We start from the raw sequence: 7,707 nt of genomic DNA on the forward strand, positions 1-7,707 counted from the left end.
ATGGATATGGAATAATTAATTATTATTTCAAAATTAATATGGATATTGTGGAGAAATGTTTTCATAAATAAATGTAAAAAAGAAAGTTAATAAAAATACGTCGCAACAAAAACGCGACGTGTTTGGCCTTAGTTGTTGTGACGTCAAGATTCGCGATAATATTCTAAACAAATTTCAAAGGCCAGAAACAAATAAACATGAATCGTGACGTATTAGGGGCATGGCCAATGGAATAACAGTTTTTGCGCGAATTCAAAATTACAAATATTTTTTTATGTTACTAATAATTAGTAAGAAAATGATTTCCTTACTGGAAAGTATTTCAAGATAAACGGATACATACTTGGGTACTAGCATCGGTTGTCTGAACTGAACTGTTGTCTGTCTGTGTTGTTCTTGTCCCATAGAAGTGAAGTGGTAAATTACAAATCTAAATAGTAGACTAACTCAAGAGAACCACGCGTCGACCATGCTCTAGGACCCTAAGGTCTTAGAGATTGTTAGGACGATTAGGGTCTTTGCATAGGATGGTTTCTACTGTTAGTATTAGGATCATGGTTTTTGCGGGGGGTTCAGTATTATGACGAGAAGTTATTTGGCCTGAGTTTGATAGGGATTATTTTAGGATCTGTGTTAGGATTTTGCCAGTAGTATCTTGATAATTTGATGTTCCTCTGTGATTTGGTATAGATATGTATTGTTTTTCTTCTGTTGCTTGAGTGCATGTTATATGGGGCAAATTATTCTAATGTTTCCTATATGTATTTGTAATTTGTGTCGTTGTTTGATTTGTTTGTATTACTACGTTCTTCTTCCTTTCCGAGACGGAATCTGGAGCATGCGGCCGCGGTCTCAATTGGAGCTAACACTGTTTTCATTCACTGTCATACTGGGAAATTAGAAAAAGATGATTGTGCTGGCCATGTGTATTTGATTGATCACAAATTGACAATACTGCAGTGAAGGGTACAATGAAGGCTTTTCAAGTTTCTTTGTTTTGTTATTTTCGCGGTTTGATTGTAAAGAAATATTAAATTTTCGCTTAGTTAGTTCTAAAAAATTGATAGTGATATGCGAAACTGAAGAAAGACACAAGTCTTTATGAACAGTTTCGGAAAAGGAGTGGATGCTTTCATTGGACAGTATTTCTTAGACCTTTATTACTTTAAAAATATTTTTTTAAAAGTATTTTTTAGAAAGTAGGCTAATTGCTGTCGAAATGCGATATCTCAGGCGAATGTGGAGTAAAACTATGTTTGATAAATGTACAAATGTCGAGATTCATGCATGACGTAATGCGTGCCTCTTTCAGTTCTAGCTTATAAGACTGCACAAACTGCTAGCAAAAACGACGAGATTTCCCCACCAGTTTTTAATAATTAATTTTAAGAGGAGTTAGAGCTTACTCTGTCATCTGTTTTGAAAATAAGCGGTCCATCTCCATCCAGCGTCAGTTCTATAGAATATTTTATATAAAAAAATTATGACATGAATTGAGGGCTGGTTGGGGAAGCATTTTCAAATTTACATACATAAAAGGCCCACGAGCGTTGAATCTGAAAAGGCTTTCTCTGCTGTTGACTATTTCGCCACTTATATACTCCTACAATGCAGTTTTGAAGATTGTACAATAGACATAGCATGTTTTATTTTCAAACTCTTTTAGCAAAACATCGTTTATGATAATTAGATTTAGATTACTTAGATTTGATGAAGTTTTATTATCTATAAAAATGGAAATAAAAATGAAATAAAAACTTTTATTTAGTTGATCATATGATCATAGACTTTTTTTTTGCAATCAACTCTCACATACCTTTAACACCACATTACATTTTTACTAGTTCCTATGCCTCTGTAAACTGTTAAAATATTACAATATCTGAACACTAAATTCAAATTTAAACCTAACCCGGCGGCTTTTGGTTCAGGCGGTAAACGCCTTTGTAAAAAAGGGCTAGCTTTCAACTAGCCAACATAGATTGGTCTATCTTAATTCAATCAACAAACAGCGTAGCCATTTAACTGAACAGTGGCATTTAATGGACGGCCTAGCCGTCCAATTAAGTGACTGATTTAACGCTTTGGCGGAAAAGTAGAGACGCTTCTAGCTTCCCTGAGATTTTCCGGCAACTCATTCAACATTTTTAAATCTTTTATTTTTATTTTTTTTAACAATGTATACAATATTTTTGTAATGGAGAGTCTTTTTCACCAGGAAAACCTGTATTAACTCTTAAGGAGGACTGTATAGTTTCTTTTTTTTTTAAAGGTTGTTTTGAGTTCCAGTCAGTCTCACTTTAGGAACCCTGGAATCTAGTCCACTTCTTGTTATTATGAGGATGATTTTTTTTTATTGTAGTAACACTAGTTAGTAACAAACGTACATGATACTACTGCAGTACTAACATTAATAAAAAACAATGTTAGAAAAAAAAAAACAGGGCTCGTCCGGGATTTGAACCCGGGACCTCTCGCACCCAAAGCGAGAATCATACCCCTAGACCAACGAGCCATGTAAACAGTGGTAAATTTACTTAACACTAACACAGTCAACCAAATACGATGATTCACTTTCACTTTATGCGTGGCGTCATCATAAAATTGAAAATTGCTACACGATTTGCTGAAGAAGCAACAACTCACGTGTCTTTATTGTATTGTGAATATTAATTTTACTTGCAAACGCAACCGGCTCGTTGGTCTAGGGGTATGATTCTCGCTTTGGGTGCGAGAGGTCCCGGGTTCAAATCCCGGACGAACCCAATTTTTTTTTCTAAAGGGAAAAACATAATAGGCAGTAAAAAAAATGTGCACATTAACATGTTAGCAAACATAGAAATGTAGGTTTATTTCATTTATCCTTATTTAAATTAAAATCAATATTTTGAAAGCATCTATTTTCAAACCTCTAATTAGTAAATATCAACTAGGTAGGTCTGTTTGATTAATCATTTTTATTATTTATTTAGTTTAATGCAGTTAATTACTCATTTTGTCGTTGGCGCTTATTTTCAATCCATAACTTTATATATTTATTTACTGTTATTTAGTCTTGGGTGCAAAGGTTATGGGTTGAAAAATAATGTTTTTTTTAATGTTTGCTACTGAAAGATAGACTACAATAAGGAAGTTCAGTGTTATTATTATTATTTTTTGGTTTTTCAAAAGACTAACCAGGCCAAAATTTAAAAAAATAATTTTAATGTGTCGTATTATCAGCGCTATGATTTTTAAAGTTTTGTATTTATGAAATTACTGCGATTTTGACGTTTTTAGTTCTTTTCCGCTTCATCTCGGTCGGTTCTTTCGATTGGTGCGTTGAATTGCCGTAAGCCGGAAATCTTCCACAACTCTCGTATCATTGGTTGATTCATATGAACTATTGACGTCGTTCAAAATAGTTCGTTTTTTTTTTAAATTTACTATTTTTTTCGTACATTTTCAAGAAACATTGTCGCACAATTTAATGCTCTAATTTGTACCGCGCGTAAGAAAACTTTTTAGTATCTAATTTCCTGTAGGGCTAAAGTTCCTCATTGACCCGTTTGAGCCAAGCATTGAAAGAAAAACGGCCGCAATACAAGTAGAGATACGACAAAATAAGTTTGCAGTACGACAACGCTCGGCCACAGCTTGCAAAGTCTGTCAAAAGATACCTTCTTGTGTTGCTCGATTCGTAGATAATCTCAAAAGATAAGTCGTTGTTTTGAGATGGTTTTCGTGTGCTGCCAGAAAGATGGAAGAAAGTAGACGCTCGCAATGGAAAATACTTTCATCGGCATATTATTTAAAACAAAGCATTAATTTTCACAATAAAACAGCGATGACTTATTTAAGAAATGATGTATGGGATCGAAGTATGGACTTGGAAAAATAGGAATGAAAGTAGGCTGAATGCTGTCGAAATGGGATCTCTTAAGCAATTGTATGGTAAAACTATGTACGATAGATGCACAAATGTCGAGATCCGTACACTATGTAAGGGTGAGATGAGCACTATCGACAAAATCAATAGAGGAGCTCTGCGTTAGTTTGGACATGTATAGCTAATGAACAGCAAAAGAACGGCTAAAAATATTTAAGATGCGAATGTTGATGGATGCAGAAATATAGAAAGACTGAGAAAGACATCGCATGATCAAATCCAACAAGTGCTTAAAGATGGACATGTTAAGAGTCGGAATAATCGGCGCGCGTGCATGAGAAGATGTATGAATGTAGAGGCAGCGAAATGTATGTTCTATATGCAAAGAAAGAGTGATGTGGCGTTCTATTCGCTTTGCTGAACCTTACGGGGAAATGGGGTGATGATTCGTTATTGTTGTTATTTTTAATAGTTTACCAAATTAAGGCATAATTAAGCGAAATAATGTCAGTTAAGTACTTAGTTTGTGCAATACAGTATATTTAAAAAAATATAAAACAAACTATAAACATTAACATTGATAAATTGAATAACATGCATCAAGAACAGGTTTTGATCGTCGTACAAATTTAAATATTGTAATTAAGTACTTAAAATAGTATCACCCGATTGATTTTAATGTAAGAGGTTGAATTGGAGACATTCTGATTGTTTTTCCGTAATATTAAAAGCATTATTGAAGGTAATAAATACTTTCTGAGGGTTATTCTGAAAGACACTATAATAATTTATTTTTTTTGTATTATTTTTGCAGAACCTATTTTATGGTTATTTAAGTCATTTGAAACTAATGGATGATGATATAATGGTATATAACATATTTTTCAAATCAGATAAAATAGTCAAACTCCTAAAAGCAAAGTTTTTCCAGGAGGGCATAAAAACTAAAATAACATGTTTATTACAGTGAAAAATACTTGGCACACTTCCACTTATTTATTTGACCAATAAGCGCTTTTACCCTCTAACAGGCATCTTCGGACTAAATAATAACAATTAAATTATCAACAAATAACTTAAGTTTAATGAACGTATATATTAATTACAATTTAGTTTTTCATCGAGTTGTTTTGTTTTTCATTTCACCCTTTAAGAAATAACGAAATATGTAAATCTACCTCGTAATGATGACCTGCTGTCGGCTTCGTGGTATAATGGTTAGCGCATTTGCCTACAATGCAAGAGGCCTCGGGTTCGATTCCTGATAGGGTTAATATGAAATATTTATTTTAATAGGGTGTTTTCACACTAAAATATTTCATAGTCCCTGGACTGGTACCTGAAGCGTATTACTGATCATCTTACCTTCATGTAACAAAAAAAGATCAAAATACAGTGCGTTTGGTGTACCAATGCAGTGCCCTATGCAACATTAGGTGCGGATAGGGAATGAAGAAGATTTTTCTTGACCATTATCATGGAGACAAATGAAATAATTTTATATTTTTATTTCATTTCCCACTTTCTCATAAATTAAGCTTACAGTGCACGTCAAAAAAAGTTTTTTAATTTTTAAAATATTTTATATCATTTTTTTTTTCTTATTTCTACTAAACGGCCATCGCTAAATATGTCAATGTTTGATTTAAATTCAATAATATCCAATGAGTGTTCTTACAAATAACCTTATACTTTTCGTATGTATTTTCGCCAATGTCGGTTTTTTGGAACAAATAAAAAAAATTGTTTACTCACTTAAATTGGCAGTGCCACCTCAGAAAAATGACATCTGATATTTTTTATTTTAATTTTAAGAAAAAAATTATTAACCGATAAAATAAACCACAAAAATGTAAAATAAACTTACTTTTATTCAACAATAATGCAAATAGCATCTATTTCTCATTTCCTCATGTTTTAATTACCAAATTACTCGATTTAGCCCACAATCCCATGTGATGTTTACGTTCAATTTAGACGGTAATAATATTTTATTGCCACATAACTCTTTAATACTGATTCTAAACATCTCACATTATAAAATTTTTCCGGGGTAGGTTTTTTTTGTAAATTCTTTAACTTTCTTATTTTTGATTTATTTTAAGAACCAAAACCACTCGCAAACGAGCGGAGGGGTATAAAAAAAATACAAAAAATTACTTGTCCTAAGACAAGTTGTAACTTGTTAATATTTAAACTGACAGTCAAGGGCTACGCGACATCACTTTGTTTTGTGTGTGAGCAAAAAATATAGCCATACTATCGTTCTTCTGAATTTTTTTACCTTCAACGTTACATCAAGTTAGTGTTAATGAATTTCATAGATTTTGTGGTTTTTATTGAAAACGAACATAAACTAAGAGTTAAAAAACACTATTATATACATTTTTCAAATAAAATATTTTCTGTTCTCGTTTAAAAAAGTTTCGCGTATATATATTATGATTATTTTTTTCCATATTTTTTTATGAACACCTGATATTTGGTCAGTTCAATGCCTCTCAGGCACAGTGTAACTGATAACAGCGAGATTTTAGTGGACCGTATACTGTTACTCACTTTTAATGTTCTTCCGATTGTTTCTTTTATGAAGCACTTCACTATTGCTGCAGCACATATACCGGTATCATGTAGATGTTGTAAATGATGATGAACTGTACAATTCGGTTTATTTATAACACACTTAACTTCACTTTGTACGAATATGCTGACGCAGTTTATGATAAAGATTTATCAGAGAGGCGACTTTTCACATGTGACTTTCTCACAGAACGGTAGAAGCAACAAGAGATTTTGAAATAGGAAGGATTTGGGAAGGAACGCAATATTTACAGTCTTATGTATCTGAGTTGCCAGTATAGAAAATTTTAAATCAGTACTTACTTTTGAAAAATTTTGGAGTTACGACTATTTGATCGGATGTGAGATATATGGTAATTATAGTAACGTGCCCTTAGGATGCAATCGTCTAAAAAAATTAGTTAACATAAAAATCGTATAACCTTAAATCTCGTCAAAAGTTGACTTATTCAAACGATTTTATGCGTTTCATCCTCTCTGTATACTCTCAAAGTAGAATGGTTGTTGGATGACTGTAAACAAGGCCTACCCTCTCGCGATACGCGTGTTCGAAGAAAATAGGGAACGTTTGATTTAAGGTAAACTAATTGACGTTATAGTTTTGGGTGTCAATCCTGGAATTAATGAAAGGAGTAAGGACTTACGATTTCCTCCCTTTGGCACTGGTCCAGAAAAACACCGTTATCGTTTGCACTGGTCACTTTGAACGTTTCCTTGTATGTTGGTGATTCGAAATCACTCTCACGCTCGCGGTACGGTTTTCGTTGTGTTTTTTATTGTTGTGTTGTCACGCGTTGCTTTCTTGACTCGCCGTCAGGGAGGAGTAGGTACATTGGGATTCAAAACAAGGACCACCGGAATCAAAGGAAGGAATGGCTTGACACTTGGATAAAAGATAATGAATCCGAAACAATGGTTGATACCTTTATACATTTTTGTATGTTTTTAATACACTACACCCAGGGAATTCGTTATTTATTTATTTATACATCAACGGTTTTTACGATTAAAAAAAAACAGAAATAAATACAGCAGAGCAGCAAATTCATTATGTAATACACAGTACATAATATAACATGTAATAAAATAATGAAAACTAAACAATTTAGTGAAAATAAACTATTTTGTTTTTATTTTATTTTATTTTAATAATTTTTCACGCCCATAAGGCTTTTACATACATGGAAGTTATATAAAGCATGAGTAGAAAAAGAAAATAAAATTCAAAAACACAATATAAAGAAATAAAAGATAGGAAC

At 32.6% G+C, this 7,707-nt stretch overlaps 1 non-coding gene across 1 annotated transcript; it reads right to left on the minus strand.

Moving 5' to 3' along the window:
* Positions 1-2,443: 2,443 nt before the first annotated feature.
* On the minus strand, positions 2,444-2,515 carry TRNAP-UGG (transfer RNA proline (anticodon UGG)). Its single transcript has one exon. It is a non-coding gene; the product is annotated as a tRNA-Pro (tRNA).
* Positions 2,516-7,707: the final 5,192 nt, after the last annotated feature.

The sequence above is a fragment of the Micrasema longulum genome, unplaced genomic scaffold (assembly GCF_059751315.1).
Source record: "Micrasema longulum isolate JH-2025_06_02 unplaced genomic scaffold, ASM5975131v1 h1tg001133l, whole genome shotgun sequence".
In the NCBI taxonomy this organism is placed as follows: Eukaryota; Metazoa; Arthropoda; class Insecta; order Trichoptera; family Brachycentridae; genus Micrasema; species Micrasema longulum.